The sequence below is a fragment of the Pomacea canaliculata genome, linkage group LG6 (assembly GCF_003073045.1).
Source record: "Pomacea canaliculata isolate SZHN2017 linkage group LG6, ASM307304v1, whole genome shotgun sequence".
NCBI lineage: Eukaryota > Metazoa > Mollusca > Gastropoda > Architaenioglossa > Ampullariidae > Pomacea > Pomacea canaliculata.
The window spans coordinates 19,923,307-19,948,511 of record NC_037595.1 but is presented as its reverse complement, the minus strand read 5'-3'; positions in this window follow the sequence as shown (position 1 = coordinate 19,948,511).

Here is a 25,205-nt window from a genome sequence, read left to right as displayed (position 1 = left end):
CAGCAGTACAGCTGCACTGGAGACGACTTGTTGTGCTGCTATAACTGGTTTGTCTGTCTGTCTGTCTGTCTGTCTGTCTGTCTGTCTGTCTGTCTGTCTGTCTGTCTGTCTGTCTGTCTGTCTGTCTGTCTGTCTGTCTGTCTGTCTGTCTGTCTGTCTGTCTGTCCTTTTTATCCGCTGCCTTCTTGTAACACTTGTCTATCTGCTTTCTGTCATGTAACACAGACACGTGGCTTTGCTATCGGGCTAGTGTGGCAACTACTTTGACGGCGTTGCATGATGCACAGCTTCCCTGTTTTCTTGTTTTTCTTTATTTATTTCTTTGTTTCCTTCCTTCTTTTTTTCTTTCTTTCTTTCTTTCTTTCTTTCTTTCTTTCTTTCTTTCTTTCTTCTTTGTTTCTTTTCATTATATCTGTAATGGAATTGTGTCACATTGTACTACAGCTGATCGAAGAGGTCTTCAGATATTTGAGAGGTGGATATCTTGGAGACTAATCGCGGTGCTTTGGAGGGGGGAGGCGGCCTCTATTTTCATTCGTAAATATGCAAATTCCCCCCCCCCCTGCTCAAATTTATTTTACTTTTCCCTAATTCTGGCTTCCTTCTGTTTTCTCTACTTTAACCCCGTTTTATTATCAATAGTTTTGATTAGGTCGTTGTTCAAATGTTAGAAAACATCTTGCGTATTTTTATCTTTAGTATTTTTGCTAGTGTGGTTAACTTTTCACAGCATAGTATCTAAACTTGTAGACCAGTAATTGCTAAACTACAATGTAGCACGTGCTTCAATGATGTCATGTGAAGCCAATCAATTAACATGTACCCGCTCGCTTAAAAGTGCAAATCTCTTTACTTTTTCTCAAAAGGTTGATTACAGCTTAAGCTACTTCTGTAACTGAGCAAACACGAATAAATTATGTTGCTAGAAAGCTTATTAAAATCATGCAAATTAGTGATCATGTACTACTAGTGTATATATAGTCTTTATAGTAATAATACAGTTAACTTGTATAGCGCCGTATCCAAGCCCTGTAGACACGTTGATAGTGATTGCACTAATAAGTTATAAATAAGTTAATGCATGGTTGTTGTTCTGAGGATGACATTCTAGTCTTATCCAAGATATTGATGGGATGAAGATTACATCTACAGCTTCTGAGATACTCTGGACTTGTTGTTACCTCATGGGGTCTTAAGTTTTTTTGTTTCTTTGTGTTTGGAGCTCAACAAGTCAGTCTGTTAGTCGTCACTTGACCAGTACCTTTCGTTGGGAGTTAGACAAAGAAATGTCGGTTATGTTATGTTTCGTAATTAATATAAATGTAGTTTAGAACACAACAGTAATCTCTCCATAATCTCTGAACGTTCACATGTCACAGTTTCCGCGATACTGCTTAGAGCGCCAGCGAATGCATACTGCGAATGTTCTTACTGATTGAGTGTATACTCTTATTATACAGTTAACAGTTTGATTTTTGTTCGCTTAAACATCTCTTATGCAGGTATATTCATAAAAAACACCGACTTTAAAACATCTTGAATTTTTTTTAGTGATATCATTGTCACATCTCAAAGGATTTTTATTGCGTCGTCATGTATAAATGAATCTTTTATTCTTTTTTCTCTCACGTCTGCCTAGTCATCATTTTGATAACGGTAAATGACAGGAAATTGAAATTTCTCTGGTTAGTTGTTTTCTTTCTCATATACTATTTCTAACAGAGATATCGAAACATAAAAAGGGGATAATAGCAAGCAAAGAAAGATTGATGGAAGAAATGAAAGAAGCGAGAGAAAAAGCACACAAAGGCAGAAATAAAACTGTTTTTAAATACACACTCGCTCTTTTACAGCCGCCCACGCGCTTTTCTTTCTGCCCTCCTGACCTGTCGACCTTTCGAATGTTTCAAGGCAGCTCCTCGATGTGCCTGAGTGACCGCAGTAAGTGTATGTCTGTGTCAGAAAAGCTGTATTTTGAAGTGTGAGCAATTTTCGTGAATAGTTTTTTTTTCTTACAATTGTGCATAGTAGTAGAGTATAACTGTTATTGACATTGTTCATTACTGGATAATATGTATAGCAGCATTACGATGTGTAGTTTGATAGATGCTCATACCCTTGCTGTAGCTATGGTCTTCAATCAATTAAACACAAAGAAACGAGAACAAATATACGGATGCGCATCTGTCAGGGACGCTTTCAATTCACAATTTCACACTACTCGCACTCACTGTATACACACGTCCCCACACGTGTTCTTTCAATCATAAATCACACAGATTTGACGGGCAACGAAAATTTTATATAACTCAACATTGAACATTAAACACACACGTTACTGCGAACTATATAAAGTCGGAATGTCTTTCACGCGGCGGCCTGTCGATCAAATCGGACGATTATTTTTTGAATAGATCTCTAAAGTCCTAGTTACTCACACCGCACTTCCTGGAGTTATCGTCTGGGAAACCAAAAAAAAAAAAAAAATAAATAAAATAAAAAACTTCCTGGTAAAATCCTCCATTTCCCGGTCCAGAAATTCAGTCTCGGCAACAGCTGGCTGATGTCCACAAAACCTTTTGGGAACAACACACAAGTTCCAACACGAACACTCCGCACACTGCGTCCGCCTCTAGTCCCTTCTCTCAGACGTCTGCTCTCTTCCAAAATCTTTTCTCTCTACGTACAATCTAAAATTGCGTCATAATATGACGTCGGATTCTGACGCAAAACCACGACGCAGCAAACACATTCACACACTGGTAAGGGCAGTAATCCCTGCCTACCTATTCCTAACAACGCCAATATAGCAACACCACCACCATATCACACAACCCACACAAGTTATCTCTTCTTCTAAATCCCCTCCTATGTACACACACGTAGATGCATACAATAACAGCAACATAATCATAATTGTTATCTATTTTTTCGCTATTATCTGTTTACAGAGCCAAGGCTACTGGAGCAAACAATCCCCCCGTCAAAACGGCAGAAGCACAGTGTGCACGAACCAAACCACAATGTTGATGTCCCTTCCCTACACCAGTGTAGACCAGTGATGGTAGATACAACAAAATCAGTGACTGTAAACACTGTCATACACTTTACACTTTACATGATATGTAACAATGGAAATCCACGAGACTGAGAAAGAAAGCACGAAAAAATAATACTTCTTATCCTAGAGACCAACAGCACAGACTGAAAACATCTGTAATTTACAAATTAATATGATAAAAATAGGCTCAGACTATCGAATGACTTTTATAGTTTTAGACTGGAATGAGTGATAAGTATTTCTTTAAAGACAAAATAAAATGTTCAAACACTGAAGTTTACAGATGTACATGTGTAGTTGTGCATTTGATTAGTAAAATTTTTGTTTGGAAATTTCAGATATTCAGATGGTTTAATATTTTTTGGTTTATCAATAAACTGTGTGATTGTGTTGGTAGAATTGTATTGTTTATTTCCAAATCTTCATTAGAACTACGGTTTGTTTTAGGAAATGTTGTCTACATGTTTAACGACACGTCTCCGGATAGGCTTTACAAGTCCAAACAGTTCAGGACGCTGACAGTCTGCATTTCTCGTGCTTCTGAAAAATTTTTACTATAGCACGAGACTTTCAACGTCCGAAAAACCCGAACTGTCGCTGTGACTGGTGTTGACGGCTGGCGATGTTAATGGTGTACCAACGTGACGTAGTACACTGTCAGCGTGACGTAGTACACCTTTAGAGAAGCTCGTTGATCGCAGGTACGTATCGCGTACTTTTGTAGTGGATAAATAATTAACAGAGTGGTTACAGCATTTAATAGTTGTTTTAATACTGTCTAGCGTATGTGGGTATATTAGCATGTTCATTCTTTCACTGTGGCATCTTCTACAAACTACACGATTTAAGCTTCACTGACATCGATAAACACCAGTTACAGTCAAAGATAAATTCTGAGTCTGGCAAAGTGGCTTTCACAGTTGCTTTTACTCCAGTAATTAGTTCAGGCAGTAGTCAGTACAATCAAAGCAAATGAATGAAAGCGAAGTTTTGAGTTGTAACAGTTTCCTTTTCGTGCGCTTAGACATCTTCTACACAGGCTGAAGCATTAAAACCGACCTCAAGAATTTTTTTTATTTATTCGAGATATTATTCACACCTCAAAAGGTATTCATTACACTTTCATATATCAGTAAGTGTGATTTATTAATATTTTCTCAACCTGTAACGGTAGATAACAACGAACCTCAATTTCTCTGTTTCGATTTATTTTTTACTTTCTCACAAACATTCTTCATCAAAAAATTTAAAAGAAACAGACAAAAGAAGGGCAAATGAAAGCCAAAAATACGTACTGAACAAATAAAAGAAGGAAAATAAGAAGAAAACAAACCGAACAAACGCAGACATTAAACTGTATTGAAAAACACGTTCGTTGTTTTGGCAGCCGCCCAATGTTTGGAGACAGCTCCTGGGGTTCGATGTGCCTGACTGACCGCACCTGGGTCTGTGGAAACTGTGGGTCAAGTGGGCATACTGCGAGTAAGTAGTGTGTGTGTGTAAATGTGTGGTTAAGTGTGTGTGTGTACGTGTGTGTACGTGTGTGCAAGGGGCGAAGGTTTGTGGGCGTATTCCGAAAACCTGAAGTGTATGTAAATTTATGTGTATAGATTCTTGGTGCATGTGTACATAGTAGTTGAGTGTAACTGCTCTGGACATTGTTCACTAATGCATTACATGTACAGTAGTTTTGAGTAGTTTTGTAGTAGTTTTGATAGATAACTACACCGTTTGTTGAAACTATTCTTTTAAATAGTAAATCAATCAATCAATCAAGGAAAATGAAGCGCAACCAGTTATACAAATTCGTCAATATATCAACTAAACCACCCAAACCCACATCATGAGCCAAACAAGTATACCAAACCACAGCATCAGCATAATATCTATTATTTCCACTATTATCTGTTTACAGAGCCAAGGCTGATGGAGTAAACAATCCTCCCATCAAGACGGCAGATGCAGTGTGTGCAAGAACACCCAAACCACAATGTTGATGTCCCTCCCCTACACCAGTGTAGACCAGCGATGGTAGATACAACACCCTGATGTCTACCTACCCTGACGACCGTAAAGCCACACAATTGCCTTTTGACAGGAATTAAAGGTGTTTATTCGTTGTAGTTAATAAAAGTGTGTTAAAAAAGAAGACACAAGGTGTCTTTATTGGAGATTGATGATTCGATATTAACAATATTGGAAATATTTAGAAAATATTCAGTCAGGTTGGTCATTACTGGCAGATATTTATAGCCACACTCACTGTCTGAGAAAATGTTTATTAAAACACTGAGGAAATGCATAATACTTGGTTCTTCACTTTCTCTTGTTGTGCAAACAAGACAGAAATGAGGCAAGATACAGAGATATGTGTGCGTGTGTGTGTGCTTATTCGTCTGTGTTTGCACGCGCAGAAGAACAAAAGAAGGAAAATAAAACTGGTCAAGATATATTTTATTTTGCTGAAAATTCATTGAAAAATGAATTTTGAGTACAGTTCATTCCTGTACACTGGCACAGGTCAGAGGCATTATACTTTTACACATATAAACATCAACATAGACACGCACATGTACCCACACACACACACGGTGTACATGTATTCACTCTCATCGCCAGTAACTTTGCGATTTCCTGGACAATCTGTTGTTTATGTTTACTTTAATATCAATTAAAGGTTGCGGTGAGCCTAGAATATTTCAATTAATTTATGATCGTAGCGGGTCCCCTTATATCGGGTCGAGTCTCCTTAACAACATTACGTTTCGCATCCTTTAATGCTTTAGGTATCTGCTACCCACGTGTCAGCTGGGAAAAGTAATCTTTCTCAAACGACTATCAAACCGTATAGTGCACGCGCTTTGTCGACGACGTGATGAATATTTTTTAAATGCTCCTAGTTATGACCAGAAGTTTGCATTTTTCGTGAAAAGTTTTTGTCTCAGTCCTCGAGTGATTTGAATAAAAAAAATAACGGTAAAGTTCACGCCTTAAACCTTTTCAGGTCGATCGGGAGAGCAGGTGTTAGAGAACTCACTTTACTAGGGCCAGGTTTACATGAGTGCGTTGGCAATCTCCTCTACCCCGCTGCCTTACCTTCCCAACCCTTTAAGGAGTCAGGTACCCGTTCCGCCAGCTGGGTCGACTGGGGGAAGTTTGCTGCGCCAATCAGGCATTGAACCAGCGCGCTCTGGGTTCGTAAGCAAGTGTTCTAACCACTGAGCTTTCTTCCCCACCTTCAAAGTAACTCTACCGCTGCGAAAGCAACAACAACAATAAACAAACAAACAAACAACAAACAAACAAAAACAAAACAAACAAAACAGAAGTATTTATTATTTCTATTTATTTTAGTAGTGGAGTGGTGAATGCCGCGTTAGTCCATAAACATTCACTCACACCAATTTCCACTCTACCCAGTACTGAAGCACCAAACTCTTCAAAGTTAATCAGCAGACACTCTTCTCAAATTCCTCTATTTACCATTTCCAAACGGCTCTAGTTCAGGGCATTTTATAATACTTGTTTTATTTGGTTTCGAATCTTGCTTCACAGTTATTTACTTCAGACAATTTATTATTTCATGTAATTTTCCAGACTGTTTTAGGCTACCGTTAATTCTTATGAATGAGTGAGATGAAATTTACCCAGCTTCCCTGTTATCAGCATGTCACAGTGTGCACCTGTAATCAGTCTCCCTGTTGACACTTAAAGTCAACCTGCAACTAGAGCACGACGGTCACTGTAACCGTGTGAACTAAAACTGAAAATCTTAACAAGTTGTTTTTTAAATATTGTCATTATTGTATTATTTGTCTAGTAAAGCTTTGTTTAAAAATGCATCTCTCTGCTATCTCATTAAACTATAAGTACATTAATAATATTACTAATGGATTACTTACCTCTCACCTAGCAATAATCATCACAATAACCGCGACAAGAGACCCTAAAATATGTTCACACGACAAAGACCAGCGAGAGGAAGTGGTTGCTTCTCCAGCATTGTAAAACTGAAAGCAAAGAGCGAGACCAGCGACCATCTTGTGCTGAGTGATGTCCCTTCGCTCAACTGCTGCAGTTTATGAATTTCCACAAGGTGTGTAATGATTAAAACCCGATGAATATAAGACTTAGCATCACAGTAATCATACCTAGTGTATTCAGCCTGACTCAGTCTCAGACACGTTGTCATGTCTACTCACAGTGTGACGGGTGTTCACTGACTCACTGTGACTCACTGACTCACTCAGTCTATCGAATTATACACGCTTCTATCTTCTTGACAGATGAGAATTGGAAGAAGACACGATCAAGATGCACAAACATTTTACATACTTAAAGTGCACATTTAAAGATATTATGATAAAAATAAATTAAAAGAAGCATGGCACCATATTCCTGCCCTATGGGCAATCTCTCGGCTTTGTAAAAGAACTTACTATAAGTAAGTAAATGCAATGATAGTGCTGTTGTTTTCAAAATTACATCCTTTTCGTATATCAAGATATCGATGTGTAACAACTCACATCTACAGACCTACAATCATTTGTCAAACGCAAAAGAAATCGACCAATAATGAACAATGTGGCTGAACCGTCAGGAGATTGTATGTATATAATCACGTGTCACCACAGAGAATCTGCGTTAAACTTTGACACATGCGGCTGTTAAGCGATCATTTAAATCCATTGAAGTGAAGACAAACGAAAAAAACTCCAAAGGTCTTAATTCAAAAAGACTAACAAGAAATGAAAATTCAGTGAATGAAAACGAAGTTCAGATACAACTAAACAGTCCGACACAATGGCCGCCAGTAGAATTGGATACAGTTATGATGCTCATATTTGATTAGCTTTCAAACTCTGTTCTCTTCTCTTAAACATAACTTTTCAAGTTAATGAATATCAACGGCGTCTCTAAGGTTTACAAGTAATTGAAGTGATTTAGGGAAAACTTTTTCTTCCAGAACTTCTAAAAAATTGTTGTAAATGAAGTTTAAACTTGGAAGAATTGTGATAGTAGATGAAAAGAGTAACGCAGCTATTTGTCTCTGGAAGCCACATCATAATCAAAGTAAAGATTAGCAAAGCCTCATTATTGTAATTCACCTCAAGATTGGTCCAAACAAAGACACAAGTTTCCCAAGCGACGATTGGTAACATGGATCCCATGTACACAAAAGAAACTATTACCAACATGACTGTCAGCGCCCTCTGACGACTGCAACTGTCTGAAACGACAGAACTCGTCCCTTCTCGCCATTTTAATGCCGTCTTCAGCTTGATTATTGTCACTAAAGTCGCCGTCGACACGATGATGTAAACAACAACGGGATATGCAAATCCTAACAGATTCTGTTATTAAATATTATCAGTATTCTTCTGTTGGCGCGTAAGAACTCAGTTTCCACAATCAACTGAATACTTTTTCCTTGTACAATAACCGCATCACTGTAAAAGCAAAGCGAAAGAGAGAATAAGAAAGCTGAAGAATCACGAAAGCCGTTACAATAACTGTCGCCATGGTGCGCGTGCTAATCAGTGTAGAAGCTCGGAGAGGAAACACCACACACACGCAACGTTCTACCGCGATCACCATGGTGATGAAAGACGATGTAGATCGTAAGGTGTAGACCTCGCTTATCACAGCAAAAGAAATGTTTGTTATATTTCTTAAAGATCTCTTCGTCAGACCACTCGAGAAGTAGCTCACGGGGTGCAATATAAACATGGACAACAAGAAGGCGCAGTCCGTGAGAGCCAAGGAGAAGAGACAGAGGTTCATCCTATCGCGGAGACCCTGACTGTAGAACACAACACAGTTGATGACATTACCCGGGATACCGATAAGACACGCCAGTGGTGTGAGACCTACACGGACAATTATGTCAACTAATTTGTAGATGGCGAAGCTTGGCTCACTGGGAGATAAGACTGCTGATACCCCGGGTATCGTCACATGAAAAGACTCATTCATTATTTCTATAAAGCTATTTTCAGCGAGATGTTTACCCCTGGTGTAAAACAATTTCCTCAAGTCTTATAAAACACGCTGCTTTTATAGCTCCTTAATATTTATTAAAAATTACAAAGAAAGCCTTTTAGAAAGTAAAATTAATCTTTATTAGTTAACTGTTCATTTTTAAAACTATAAGCAATAAAATTATTTTGAAATCAATGGCATTTATCTTATTGGTAGATACAGGAAGCAGTATCTCAAGGTACAATATCAAAAATAATACTTGAAAGCATGTTAATATTTCAACAAATTATTTTATGTGCACGTATCTGTACATATTAACGCGCGAGTGTGTGTGTGTGTGTGTGATTACTTGCCATGGCTTTTGCCAGTACTCAACTGTGTGTTCCGTTTTGTAAATTATTTAAAACCTTATTATCTTCAATATATTTTTATTATCCACTTTGCTTTCTTTGATTCTAACAATTACGAGAAAGAATTTCACCTCACCCAGTCAGAAAAGAGTGCAAAGACTTATTTTATCAACATCTGACCTTTACAAAATTTCCGCAGATTGTTGATGGCGTGTGTTGGTTATTAAAAGTTCGTCGAGCGCAGATATTACGGGAAACTTTTACACATTTTTAACAGGACAAACTTGGGAACTATTAATAATTAACTTTACATGGCAAGAACACAAACAGTTTTTATACAGACACATCTCGCAAGTCGCAGTAGTACAGCTGCACTGGAGACGACTTGTTGCGTCTATAACGGGTGGGTCCAGCATAGACATGTCTGTCTGAGTTGTCTGTGTGTCTGTTGTCTGCTGTCTGTCTGTCTGTCTGTCTGTCTGTCTGTCTGTCTGTCTGTCTGTCTGTCTGTCTGTCTGTCTGTGGTGGTGAAAACACTCGCCTTTCGTCACTGCAGTGAGAAGTTAGTTTGTAGATGCTCAGTGTTGTGTTAACAGTTTGGTAGTACAATTATTAAAGTCGTACTTTGTATCCACCGTCTTCTTCTAACACTTGTCTATCTGCTTTCTATGTCATGTAACAAAGACACGTGGCTTTCATATCAGGTAAGTGTGGCAGCTGTCTTGACGGCGTAGCAAGATGCACACCTACCCTCTTTTCTTGTTTCTCTTTTTCTTTCTTTCTTACATTTTTTCTTTCTTTCTTTCTTTCTTGTCATTATATCTGTAATGGAATTAAGTCACACGGTACGACAGCTGAAGTGGTCATCATATATTTTAGAGGTGGATATCTTGGAGACTAATCCCCGCTGTTGTGGGTCTTTTTTCTTATTAATAGTTTTTGATTAGGTTGTTGTTCAAATGTTAGTAAACATCTTGTGTATTTTTAGTTTTAGTTTTTCTTGCTAGTCTGGTTAAACTTTCATAGCATAGTATCTAAACTTTGTACGCAATTCATTTTTAGTGAAGCTTGACAAAAATAAAGAAGTTATATTTTCCTTCACTCTATCTTTTTCGCTTACCGTTGCGAATGTACACGCTAGCCACCCTGAGTTAGTAAGAGACTACAAGGCTATCGTAATGTCCGGTACAGCTTAGAACAAAGACAAAGAAAAGAGATGAGGGGAGGACACGGCCGCCGACACTAGGTTGTGTCAAGTTCAGTGAACATAGCGAGTGAACAGCGATGTCCAGACAATGTGTCGTGCTAGTCATTGAAGTGTGAATGATGAATAGAACAGGCAGCGTGCTGGACTAATGTGAACTATGATGCTAGAGAAATACAATTTCGAGCTGTTGATGTGAAATAAGTAATGTGGAGGGTAAAGACAAGAGAAAAGTGCAATTTTGACAAGACTAAAGGGGAAATGTTGATATTTCTTTGTTTGTTGTCGTTGGGTTTTTTTTTTCGTTTATCACAACCTGATGGGTCACAATAGTCAGATATATGACGAGGTGAGTATAAGGATGATTTAAAGTTCCATAATTTGCAGTTGCCAGGTTAGAATGTGTTTCATGGTGTATAGTGCACACTGAGTAGTAGGAACGTTTTCTTTAGTTCATTCTTTTTACACCTCCGAAAAAAACATATTTTCCTTTTAGTAAGTATTTGGTGAATATTATGTATTTGATTAGACAAGGAAAGAATCTTGAATCAAGAGTCGTCAGTATGAGGGCAAGAGGTCAAGGCAACTTTCTGCAGTCAGGTGTTATGACATCCCAGATTCCTGATGGAGGAAAGTAAAGGTGATGTTTGTCCTGCCCAACTTGATGGGAGTTAGTGGACAAACGAGTAAAGATGGATTTTTTCTTTTCGAACATAGGAGTGCTTCCTTTTTATCATCGTTGAATTTGTTAAGCTTGTTTGGTGCCATCCAATCATTGACTTCATTAATACAGTATATTAATGTATAGTGGCTATCGCTTTTATTTCTCTGTAAAGAATAACAATTGACATATTTTTATGACATATAGAGAACAAGTTTTCTATTCTCAACATATTTATTCGTTCTTATAATTTTTATAGTTATTAACGTAATTTACTATTTGTGTAATAAATAATCGTTTCACCCCCAGTTAGGTGAAGCTGTCTAAACTATGGGTACCGTCGTACAACTACATCCCAATGTGCATAAGGCAATGACAACACAAGGGAGGGAACTTCTGATACAACTGTATTTGTATGGATTATTTCCCTTTAACTGCTGAACAAGATAAACAACCCTGGTATTTAGTTTAGTTTTAAAGTAGGCAAAGTTTTATTTTAGTTGATAAAACTCCATGTTTCTGGCAGTTGTCAGTTACTCAATTTCACATGGATTTGTAGTCCAACAACCGAAAATTACTAGAAAATAGAGAGTATTATTCAAACTTTAAGGTAGACTCAAATAAAATATATCTTTGGCACTATATATTTGTATATAACGATATTTTTTTTTTATAATAAATTTTGACCCACTTTCCGGTCTTCTCTGTCCAAAATATTTACAGTCTTTCATTTCATTTAGAACAAGAAAACAAAACCTATATTTGTTTGTTTTTTTTCACCGTGTAAATATGCTTTTTACACCGGTGTATCACAGAAGGTTGTCTTTGTTGCAGTTAACAGTTATAAATATTCAAAAATCTTTGATCGAGGGCTTTTTAGCCCAAAGATACCCAGGTATAAGCGATCTTATAGAGTTAAATAAACACGGATTTCGCAATGTAATTCTTTGGACAGTATAAACGGTTTTTACATTGTAAAGCAAGATAAATTTATAGACAAAAATACCAAGTAAAATCCCATTAAATGTTTTTTTAAGAAACAAAGGAATTATAAGCTTTTTCAGTAAATGAGTTATGTGTTCACGATGTTTCTCATTTCCTCTTTGCTTACATTGATTCAGTCAATGCTTACGGAAGTCCTCACTCTCTTCAGAACACTTTGTTTACCTTTGTGCAGCTTTAACAATTTTTTAGGTGATCCAAGATGTATTTTTTGTCCTTTCTGTCTTTTTGAGGTACGTGAAGGCACAGTGTGTTTTACCAGTCTTCACAGATAGGAATTCCATTTTCCTTAAAATTATGATACTCTGTTTTAGCTTCACTTTTTAAAAATATTGTAATCAAACTATATTATATTCACTAGGCAACAACAGGTATTTCGTCTCATATACACCTTGTTTAACTAACAGATATAATTTGTAGTTTTACAAACCATACAAAGATGTGTTTTACAGCCTGCGTTTTGGCATCGAGTCGTACGACTGTGTATACAGATTGTTATTGAGTACATTACACTCAGCAAGGATTACATTATTTTCTTGCTTATTTATAGGGCCATGCGCTGTATTATTTTTAATTTTCTAACGTGCTAACAACCACGACTGACCAATGTATATCACACGCCTAATTGAAAATGTAGTCTCGATTTCTTTACAGGAATAAATAAAAATAATTTTTCAGACCGAATGTATACTTCTTAAATTTTTTGCTTTGGTTTTACCTCTTTATTTGGTTGATTATAAATACTAAAGGAACCCAGCGTTATATCAATACTAATGTTATCTATAGTTTTAAAATTCAGGGTTACAGTGTTTCCCTCGCTACTTCGCGGTTCATCTATCACGGATTCACTACTTCGCGGTTTTTTTTTGAGTGAAGTATCGATCGCTACTTCCGCGCTGGCAATTATCGTTGTACAAAATACGATAGATACTTCAAGAGGAAAAAGACGAAAAATTTAGCTATATTAATGTATTTCTATTAAAATATCACGGTAATTTTGTAGATAGTCAGACGAAAGAAATAATTGTGTATGAGAAATCCATTGCTATGCGTAAGCGACGAGCCATGATTGGTATCTCCCATCTCGGCAACGCTGTCTGAAGAGGTGTAAAAATTCGTGATGAGTACAGTTATAATTTTTTTACACTTAAGTGTTTTGTACTGTATTAATACCATGATTAATATATTACTTTACACTAACATGATTTTGTTTTACATGTATATATTATTATTGCATGTATGTCCCTAATTCGCGGAAATTCGTTTATCGCGGCTGGTCTTGGAACCTATCCCCCGCGATAAACGAGGGAACACTGTATTAACATTCCATTCACACTACATTTACTGTCCGCCTCAGTTAAAAGAGGAAAATCATTTGAGAAATGTCACACGCAAAACACCTGAGAGTTGATAGAGACATTCACAGCTCATTATAAATGTGTTTGTAAATGCGTTCAATCAAAACCACGTCATTGTGACATCAAAATCAGTAAGAGTCAAAGTTAATTTAAATAATAATAGCTAAATATTTGTCTTCATGATAAAACCTCTGTCTCTTGCTCTTGACTAATAAGAACATTCAAAGCTAATGATTTCTCGTTTTTTTCCTCTTGAGATAATCCAATCAGTTCCTTTTTACACTGCAGTACGGATGTCCCCGTCTCTCTTAATCATTACTTAGTGTTCGTTAAATCAGCAAAAATGAACTGCCGTGCTATTCCATTATTCCATGCACCGTTATTCACTCTAACGAGCTACTTTGAACACTGAGCAACAAGCATTATGAACGAAGATGGAAGATAAACAAGGGATGGGACAAAAAACAAACAAGCCCCTCGAAGGACCCGCGCCGCTACAAACAATGACCGTCACGACACGGACTGTGCACCTTGAGAATCTACTACACTTTATTTTAATCGCAACCACCGGAAGGAGCAGGACAAGGGGCTCCTAGCCACAGGGCTGCTTTGCAAATTCCGTCTGAAGTTGATATAAAACTTCAGTTAAGCTAAACACACTGTCTTAGTCTAAGCAGCCTTAACTCCTTAAGCGAAGTGTGCCCTCCCCCACTGACCAAGACAAAGACCCAGAGTGTAGACACTGTACATCTGAGTCATTCAGAAGCTAAGTGTCTACTGACATTTCAACTGTAGAACACTCGTACTGTTAACATGTCTTAGACTTGTATGTTAAAACTCGTTAAATGACTTGACTGTGGATGTAAGGACAAACCTGTTTGTGTACACCTCCCAAATCATGTCATAGTCTGTGTTTGTCGCTTGAATTAATTTATCATTTTAAGGCAACTATTGAAGATTACACGTAGCTGTTCTCTCTGTCATCACACTACACCCATAAACTGTTGGGCATGCTGTTCACTTGTGGGTTGTGTTTTATTGATATACAAAGGGTGCAGAGGTGTTGTGGATTGAGTGTGCAAGTGGTAACTACAGGACAGAATGAGCTGTAAGACATTAGCACACTTTATGCTTATAATTTAATATTTCACACTAAGTTACAGAAACCTTGGCTGCTGTACCTTCATATTTTATATGATCCTCAGAAATGTTCAGTTCCTTGTTGTACGTTTTGCATAAAATAATAAACTGTCAAATCCTTCTACCAAAAGAATTTCCATTCTAGTTTTATAACATTGAACTGGTGTGTTCTATATACGTAAACATTGTGCGCCTCCTCTACATGTCAATATTACTGTTGTATTACTCACAAATAAATGTTATGGCTTCTGGAGGAACCAGCATAAGTGATTCCCCACCTGTAACAAAAAGTCAATGAGAAGTGCACCTAATTATTTTTAAAAATTCCATTTTTAATAGAAATTCTTTTTTCAAACCGGATTTTAGTTGCACTAGGCTTTGTATTTCCATTTTCTCTGTATCTCTTTTTTGCAAATGGCACAGATATGAAAAAAATAAGTACAAACGTAAACAAAATGACTAACCTTTGATGTTTATGCCATCCATTAGTTCTCTGCAATCATCTACAATATTTATCACTTTCCCCATCCACCACTCTGGTGTCTCTAGTGGTAAATTGCCGTTTGGTGGATCTTTTTAACGACTTCGAATTAAAATCGTGGAAGATCTTTAATTCGTCCATTTCTTTCTTTTTTCATGTTTTTTAATTTTTCTGGAAAATCCTCTTCCTCTCGCTGGTCACCTCCTCAATTAACGAATATATTCTAGTGTCGCTCTAATTTGCAAATCTTTAACTCGTTTCAGCAATGGTGTACTCAAGAATTGAGCAGTTCACCACCATTGAAGTTGCGCAGTTTTCATTGGTGGAATGTACTGTTGACAATGAAAACTCTCGCACGATCCCTGTCAGAATTTCTTTCTATCACTGACCTCAACCTTCATGCAGACTTAACTCATTTCTCAGCTCAGTGGCTAGCCTCACTCGTGGAACAGGTCTGTGCAATGCTGAGGGGAAAAAAAAATACTTGCGTCAGGGATAGGACAAGGTAAACAACCTCAACAGAAAACAAAAACGGTTTCTGACACAACATCTAGGCAAATACTTCCCGAAGTGGGATTCCGACAAAGACTTTTCTAAGGATGAATGTCGGTCACGTGTGCACGGCCAGGCGTGCTGATCCCGGTGCTTTGCTAACGACTGTCAAGCGGCAAGACACAAAAGTGGTTGAACTCATATCGGCTGACATCACGTCTCAGAAAAATCTCTCCTGCAAGATTAGGCTGAAGGCGGTAGTTTCTGTGGAAAGTAAAGAAAAGGTTGAGTGACTAAGGAGTTCACTGGGGTAGATTCTCAGGCGTGTAGATGACCGGACCCACTGAGGCAAGGTCACCTGCTCTCCTACAACTGCTTCATGGACGGAACGCTAGCAACAGGACAAACTGAACTGAACTGAACCATAACTTTTTCTAATCATTCTACTCTTAGCAATGACAGGAAAGTTAACGGTGTAGAAAAACTTTCTGTAATAAAGAATTAAATATATTTTTAATATGCACACCACCATCAGATCATCAGTGGGTCGTAGATCATTAAATCCCTTTGTGAATCGTATTTGGAGTGACTTCAATAGAAAAATGCAAGGACTTGAAGGATTTGACCTCCTTTCATTTCTCTTTTCATCCCAACCTGCATATTTAAGACGGCTAGGGATCTTTAATCATTTTCAGGGCGTTCTCTGTAACCAAAGTTGTTTATCATTATAAGGTATGGTTATGTCTTTTCACAGGATGTGTAACGAATAAAATCCGATAAATATAAGACATAACATCACAGTAATCATACCTCGTGTATTCAACCCGTACCTCAGTCTCAGAAACGCTGTCCTGTCTACTCACAGTGTGACGTGTGTTCATCTGTCGATCTCATTATCTCACTCACTCACTTAGTCTATCTATTTGTACAATATACATAGCATCATTTTCTTGCTGTAGGGGCAAGCTCTTTGCACTGTATAAAGAACTTACAAAAAGTAAAAAGATATTTAAAAAAAACGATGAATGAAAAACGAAATAAGTCAAGATACAAAATACAGTCGGACACAATGGCAACGTTGCCATCAACACCAGTAGGTCTATACAACGTTGTTGCATGCACAAGAGTTGTTGAAGTGAATGTTACACAACACAAATCGTAAAGTTAGTGGCAGGACATGGAGACAGTTATAATTCACAGTATCTGATTAGCTTTCGAACAATATGCCATTGTCTTAAACATTACTTTTATAGGTGATAAATGTCAAGGTTTGCAAGTAATTGAAGTAATTTTGGGAAAACACTTTTTTCGAGAACTTCTAAAAAATTGTTGTAAGTGAAGTTTGAACTTGGAAGAATTGTGATAGTAGATGAAAAAGAGTACGCAGCTATTTATTTGTGTGAGCCATATCATAATCAAAGCAAAGATCAGCAAAGCCTCATCATTGTAATTCACCTCAAGATTGGCCCAAACAAAGACACAAATATCCCAAGCAACAGTTGGTAACATGGATCCAATGTACACACAAGAAACTATTACCAACATGACTGTCAGCGCCCTCTGACGGCTGCAACTGTCTGAGACGACAGAACTCGTCCCTTCTCGCCATTTTAATGCCGTCTTCAGCTTGATTATTGTCACTAAAGTCGCCGTCGACACGATGATGTAAACAGCAACGGGATATGCAAATCCTAACAGATTGTTATTTAATATTGTCAGTATTCTTTTGTTGGCGTGAAAAAATTCTGTCTGTATATACATCCGAATACTTTTTCCTTGAACAATAATCACATCTATGTAGTGGCAAAGCGGATACACAGAATAACAAAGCTGAAAAACGACGAAAGCCGTTACAATAACTGTCATCATGGTGGGCGTGCTAATCAGTGTAGAAGCTCGGAGAGGAAACACCACACACACGCAACGTTCTACCGCGATCACCATGGTGATGAAAGAGGATGTAGATCGTAAGGTGGAGACCACGCTTACTACAGCAAAAAAAACATGTTTGTTATATTTCTTAAAGATCGCTTCGTCAGACCACTCTATGAAGTAGCTCACAGGGTACAATATAAACATGAACAACAAGAAGGCGCAGTCCGTGAGAGCCAAGGAGAAGAGACAGAGGTTCATCCTATCGCGGAGACCCTGACTGTAGAACACAACACAGTTGATGACATTACCCGGGATACCGATAAGACACGCCAGTGGGGTAAGACCTACACAGATAATTATATCAACTAACTTGTAGATGGCGAAGCTTGGCTCACTGGGAGTTAAGACTGTTGATTTCACCCAGGGTATCGTCACATTAAAAGACTCATTCATTATTCCTAACAATCACAATCATATTTTCTATCAACCAGCCGTTCTACCTTTTCTGTAAAATAATTTCTTCGAGTCTTATTAAGGACACTTCTTTTATAGCCCCTTTACCATTATTAAAAGTTGGAAAATTGTAGACATCATTTTATAAAGATAAATTAATTTTATTATTTAGCTGTTTATTTTTAAAGCTATTAGCAATAAAATTATTGTAGACTCAAAGCCATTTATCTTATTGGTAGATACTGGAAGGAGGTAAAATTATTATAAAATGATATGAAGATAAAATATCAAAAATAATACTTGAAAAAAATATGTAAATGTTTTAACAAAATATCTAATGTGCACGTATCTGTACATATTAACGCGTGCGCGCGCGCGTGTGAGTGTGTGTGTGTGTGATTACTTGTCATGGCTTTTGCAAATACACAATTGTGTATTCCGTTTTGTAAAGTTATTTAAAACCTTTTTATTTTCAATATATTTTTATATCCACTTTGCTTTCTTTGATTGTAACAATTACGAGAAAATGATTACACATCATCCAGTCAGAAAAGAAGTAAAGACTTATTTTATCAACATCTGACCTTTAGAAAATTTCCCGCAGATTGTTGATGGGGTGTGTTGGTTATTAAAAGTTCCGTCGAGCGCAGATATTAAGGGAAACTTTTACACATTTTTAACAGGACAAACTAGGGAACTATTAATTATTGAACTTTACATAGCAATGAACACAAACAGTTTATACAGAAAGATCTAGCAAGACGCAGCAGTACAGCTGCACTGGAGACGACTTGTTATAACGGGTGGGTCCAGCATAGACATCCGGAGTTTGTAGATAAAACACGTTGCTGCGTCTGTCTGTCTGTCTGTCTGTCTGTCTGTCTGTCTGTCTGTCTGTCTGTCTGTCTGTCTGTCCTTTTTATCCGCTGCCTTCTTGTAACACTTGTCTATCTGCTTTCTATGTCATGTAACACAGACACGTTGCTTTGCTATTAGGTAAGTGTGGCAGCTATCTTGACCGCGTAGCAAGATGTACAGCTACCCTCTTTTCTTGTTTTTCTTTCTTTGTTTCTTTGTTTCCTTCTTTCTTTCTTTCTTTCTTTCTTTCTTTCTTTCTTCTTTCTTTCTTTTCATTATATCTGTAATGGCATTGTGTCACTGTGTCACATTGTACTACAGCTGATCGAAGAGGTCTTCAGATATTTGAGAGGTGGATATCTTGGAGACTAATCGCGGTGTTTTGGAGCGGTGGAGGGGGGGGCGGAGTCTCTTTTAATTCGTAAATATGCAAATTCCCCCCCCCTGCTCAAATTTATTTTACTTTTCCCTAGTGCTGGCTTCCTTTCTGTTTTCTTTACTTTAACCCCGTTTTTTTATCAATAGTTTTGATTAGGTCGTTGGTCAAATGTTACAAAACATCTTGCGTATTTTTATGTTTAGTATTTTTGCTAGTGTGGTTAACTTTTCACAGCATAGTATCTAAACTTGCAGACCAGTAAATGCCAAACTACAATGTAGCACGTGCTTCTGTGATGTCATGTGAAGCCAATCAATTAACATGTACCCGCTGACTTAAAAGTGCAAATCTCTCTACTTTTTCTTTTTCTGCTTAAGCTACTTCTGTAACTGAGCAAACACGAATAAATTATGTTGCTAGAAAGCTTATTAAAATCATACGAATTAGTGATCATGTACTACTAGTGTATCTGATTAATACTACTAATAATAATAATAGTAATAACACAGTTAACTTGTATAGCGCCGTATGCAAGCCCTATAGACAAGTTGATAGTGACTTGCACTAAATAAGTTAATGCATGGTTGTTGTTCTGAGGATGACATTCTAGTCTTATCCAAAATGTTGATGGGATCATGTTTACATCTACAGCTTCTGAGATACTCTAGACCAGTGATGCCCAACCTTTTTCGGCCTGCGGGCCATATCCATTTCGGACAGCCGTGTCGCGGGCCATATCCATTTCGGACAACCGTGTCGCGGGCCATATCCATTTCGGACAACCGTGTCGCGGGCCACTTCACCGCAAAAATACAAAAAGGAAAAAAAAATAGAGCAGATACCATTTTTTTTATTAGAAACAAGTTGTACTTACCATTAATTATGTAGTAATTAGTGAGATATTTGAAGTTGTTTACCCGAAACCAACTTCTGAATGTCCGGCCTCATCGTAGAGACACCAAGTCGGAGCACTGAATCGAAATGTTCGTCCATCGAAAAAAAAGATTGGGAAACGCCCCTACGTGGGGATAAATACTTCTTCCTTTTTTCCGTTTTTTTAAGGTCTTCTTTTTATTACTAACCATGCGATTTCCTGCACTGTGGGCAAAAGTTTCGCGGGCCGGATGGCACCGCTTCGCGGGCCGGATATGGCCCGCGGGCCGTAGGTTGTGCATACCTGCTCTAGACCTTGTTGCTGCCTCATGGGGTCTTAAGTTTTTTGTTTCCTTGTATTTGGAGCTCAATAAGTCAGTATGTTAGTCGTCACTTCACGGGTACCTTTCGTTGGGAGTTAGACAAAGAAATGTCACGGTTATGTTATGCTTTGTAACTTACTAAAGTTGTATTTTAGAACACAACAGTAATCTAATCTCTGAACGTTTACATCTCACAGTTTCCAATGGTTCCGCTTAGAGCGCTAGTAGCGACAGTCGAACGACTAAGTCCTAACGACCTTCCAATTTCTGTTGCTGTTTCCCCTTCTCAGGTTACCTAATGAATTCCGCCGCACGTGGAATGAGGCGCACGTGCAGTTCGACTTACGACGTCAGAATGAGCGTCGTATAAAGCGTTATAACCACGAAACGACGTAACTCGAGACCGTCGTAACCCGAGGATTACCTGTAGATCTCTAAAGTCCTAGTTACTCACACCGCACTGCCTGGAGTTATCGTCTGAGAAACCAAAAAAAAAAAAAAAACCTTCCTGGTAAAATCCTCCCTTTCCCGGTCCAGAAATTAAAAGTTCAGTCTCGGCACACCTTGCTGATGTCCACGAATAAAACCTTTAGGGATCAACTCACAAGTTCCAGTTATTATAATGGTAGGTGCTTTCTCGGCAGACAGCTAAACTGACGACCACCGAATATATTCTGTTGGGAACAACACTCAAGTTCCAACACGAATACTTCCGCACACTGCGTCCTCCTTTAGTCCCTTCTTTCAGTCGTCTGCTCTCTTCCAAAAGTTTTCTCTCTACGTACAATCGTTAAAATTGCGTCATAAATATTGACGTCGGTTCTGACGCGAAACGCACGATGCAGCAACACTGGTAAGGGCAATAATCCCTGCCTACCTATTCCTTAACAGCGCCAATATACCAACACCAACCACCATATCACACAAACCCACACAAGCCCCTCTCTTCCTCTACATCCCCCTCCTACGTACACACCTGCAAATACGTAGATGCATACAATAACAGCAACATAATCATAAATATTATCTATTTTTTTTCGCTATTCTCTGTTACAGGGCAAGGCTGCTGGAGTAAACAATCCCCCGTCAAGACATCAGAAGCACAGTGTGCACGAACCAAACCACAATGTTGATGTCCCTCCCCTACACCAGTGTAGACCAGTGATGGTAGATACAACAAAAGCAGTGACTGTAAACACTGTCATACACTTTACACTTTATACGATATGTAACAATGGAAAGTCACGAAACTGACAAAGGAAACACGAAAAAATAATATTTCTTATCCTAGAGACCAACATCACAGACTAACAAATATCTGTTATTTACAAACAATACGATAAAAACAGGCTCAGACTTTCGAATGACGTTGACAGTTTTATACTGGAATGAGTGATAAGTATGTCTTTAAAGACAAAATAAAATGTTCAAACAGTGAAGTTTACAGATGTACATGTGGAGTTGTGCATTTGATTAGTAAAATTTTTGTTTGGAAATTTCAGATATTCAGATGGTTCAATATTTTTTGGTTTATCAATAAACTGTGTGATTGTGTTGGTAGAATTGTATTGTTTATTTCCAAATCTTCATTAGAACTACGGTTTGTTTTAGGAAATGTGTTCTACATGTTTAACGACACGTCTCTGGATAGACTTTACTAGTCCAAACAGTTCAGACACAGACAGTCTACATTTCTCGTGCTTCTGAAAAATTGCTACTTTAGCACGAGACTTTCAACGTCCGAATAACTCGAACTGTCGCTTTGACTGGTGTTGACGGCTGGCAACATTAATGGTGTACCAACGTGACGTAGTACACTGTCAGCGTGACGTAGTACACATTTAGAGGAGCTCGTTGATATCAGGTACGTATCACGTACTTTTCTAGTGGATAAATAATTAACAGTGGTTACAGCAATTTAATAGTTGTTTTAATACCGTTTAGCGTATGTGGGTATATAGCTGTTCATTCTTTTCACTGTGGCATCTTCTACAAACTACACGATTTCAGCTTCACTGACATCGATAAACACCAGTTACAGTCAAAAATAATTCTGAGTCTGACAAAGTGGCTTTCACAGTTGCTTTTACTCCAGTAATCATTGTAGGCAGTAGTCAGTACAATCAAAGCAGATCAATGAAAGCGAAGTTTTGAGTTGTAACAGTTTCCTTTTCGTGCGCTTAGACATCTCCTATACAGGCTGAAGCATTAAAACCGACCTCAAGAATTTTTTTAATTTATTCGAGATATTATTCACACCTCAAAAGGTCTTTATTACACTTTCATATATCAGTAAGTGTGATTTATTAATATTTTCTCAACCTGTAACGGTAGATAACAACGAACCTCAATTTCTCTGTTTCGATTTATTTTTTACTTTCTCACAAACATTCTTCATCAAAAAATTTAAAAGAAACAGACAAAAGAAGGGTAAACGAAAGCCAAAACTACGTACTGAACAAATAAAAGAAGGAAAATAAGAAAAAAAACCAACAAACGCAGACATTAAACTGTTTTGAAAAACACGTTCGTTGTTTGGCAGCCGCCCACGCGCGCTTTATCTGCACTTCTGACCTGTCGACCTTCCAAAGTTTGGAGACAGCTCCTGGGGTTCCGATGTGCCTGACTGACCGCACCTGGGTCTGTGGAAACTGTGGGGTCAAGTGGGCATACTGCGAGTAAGTAGAGAGAGTGTAAGTGTGTGTGTACGTGTGTGCAAGGGGCAAAGGTTTGTGGGCGCATTCAGAAAACCTGTGTTTTGAAGTGTATGTAAATTTATGTCTATATATTCTTGGTGGATGTCTGTATAGTAGTTGAGTGAAACTGCTCTGGACATTGTTCACTACTGCATGACATGTACAGTAGTTTTGTAGTAGTTTTGTAGTAGTTTTGATAGATAACTGCACCCCTTGTAGAAAATATGCTTTTGAATAGTAAATCAATCAAGGAAAAGAAACAACCAGTTATACCAATTCCTCAATATATTAAGTAAACCACCCAAACCCACGTCATGAGCCATACATGTATACTCAAGCCACAGCATCAGCATAATATCTATTATTTCCACTATTATCTGTTTACAGAGCCAAGGCTGATGGAGTAAACAATCCCCCCATCAAGACTGCAGATGAAGTGTGTGCAGGAACACCCAAACCACAATGTTGATGTCCCTCCCATACACCAGTGTAGACCAGTGATGGTAGATACAACACCCTGATGTCTACCTACCCTGACTACCGTAAAGCCACACAAATGCCTTTTGACAGGAATTAAAGGTGTTTTAATTAACATTTATTCGATGTAGTTAATAAAACTGTGTTAAAAAAGAAGACACAAGCTGTCTTTATTGGAGATTGATGGTTCGATACTAACAATATTGGAAATATTTTAAAATATTCATTCAGGCTGGTCATTAACTGGCAGATATTTATAGCCACACTCACTGTGTGAGAAAATGTTTATTAAAACACTGAGGAATGCATAATACTTGATTCTTCACTTTCTCTTGTTGTGCAAATAAGACAGAAATGAGGCAATAAACAGTGAGATATGTGTGTGTGTGTGCTTATTCGTCTGTGTTTGCAAGCGCAGAAGAACAAAAGAAAGAAAATAAAAACTTGTCACAGATATATTTTAGTTTGCTGAATACTGATTGAAAAATGAATTTTGAGTACAGTTCATTTCTATACATTGGCACAGGTCAGGGTCGTTATACTTTTACAAATATAAACATAAACATCCACACACACACGGTATACATGTTTGCCCTCTCACGAGCACGTAAGCATCGCCAGTAACTGTTGCGATTTCCTGGACAATCTGTTGTTTATGTTTACTTTAATATCAATTAAAGGTCGCGGTGAGCTAGAATATTTCAATTAATTTATGATCGTAGCGGGTCCACTTATATTCGGATCTCTCCTCATTAACAACATTAACTCTCGCATCCTTTAATGCTTGAGGTATCTGCTACCCAGGTGTCAGCTGGGGAAAGTAATTTTTGTCAAACGACTATCAAACCGTATAGTACACGCGCTTCGTCGACGACGATGGCTGAATATTTTTTAAATGCTCCTAGCTATGACCAGAAGTTTGCATTTTTCGTGAAAAATTTTTGTCTCAGTTTATGAGTGATTCGAATTAAAAAACCGGTAAAGTTCACGCCTTAACTTTTCAGGTCGTTAGGGAAGGAGGTGTTAGAGAACTCACTCTACTAGGGGCGAGCTTTACATGTGGGGTAGCCATCTCCTCTACACCGCTGCCTTACCTCCCCCAACCCTCTAAGGAGTCAAGTACCCGTTCCCGCCAGCTGGGTCGACTGGGGGGAGTTTGCTGCGCCGATCAGGCATTGAACCAGCGCGCTCTGGGTTTGTACGCCATCGTTCTAACCACTCAGCTTTCCGCTTCCCCACCTTCAAAATAACTCTAATGCTGCTGCTGCAAAAAAAAAAAAAAAAAAAAAAAAAAACCAACAGAAGTATTCATTATTGCTATTTATTTTAGTAGTGGAGTGGTGAATGTCGCGTTAGTCCATGAACATTCCCACACACACACACACACCCATTTCCACTCTACCCAGTACTGAAGCACCAAACTCTTCAAAGTTAATCAGCAGGTACTCTTCTTACATTCCTATATTTACCATTTCCAAACGGCTCTAGTTCAGGGCATTTTATAATACTTGTTTTCTTTGGTTTCGAATCTTGTTTCAGA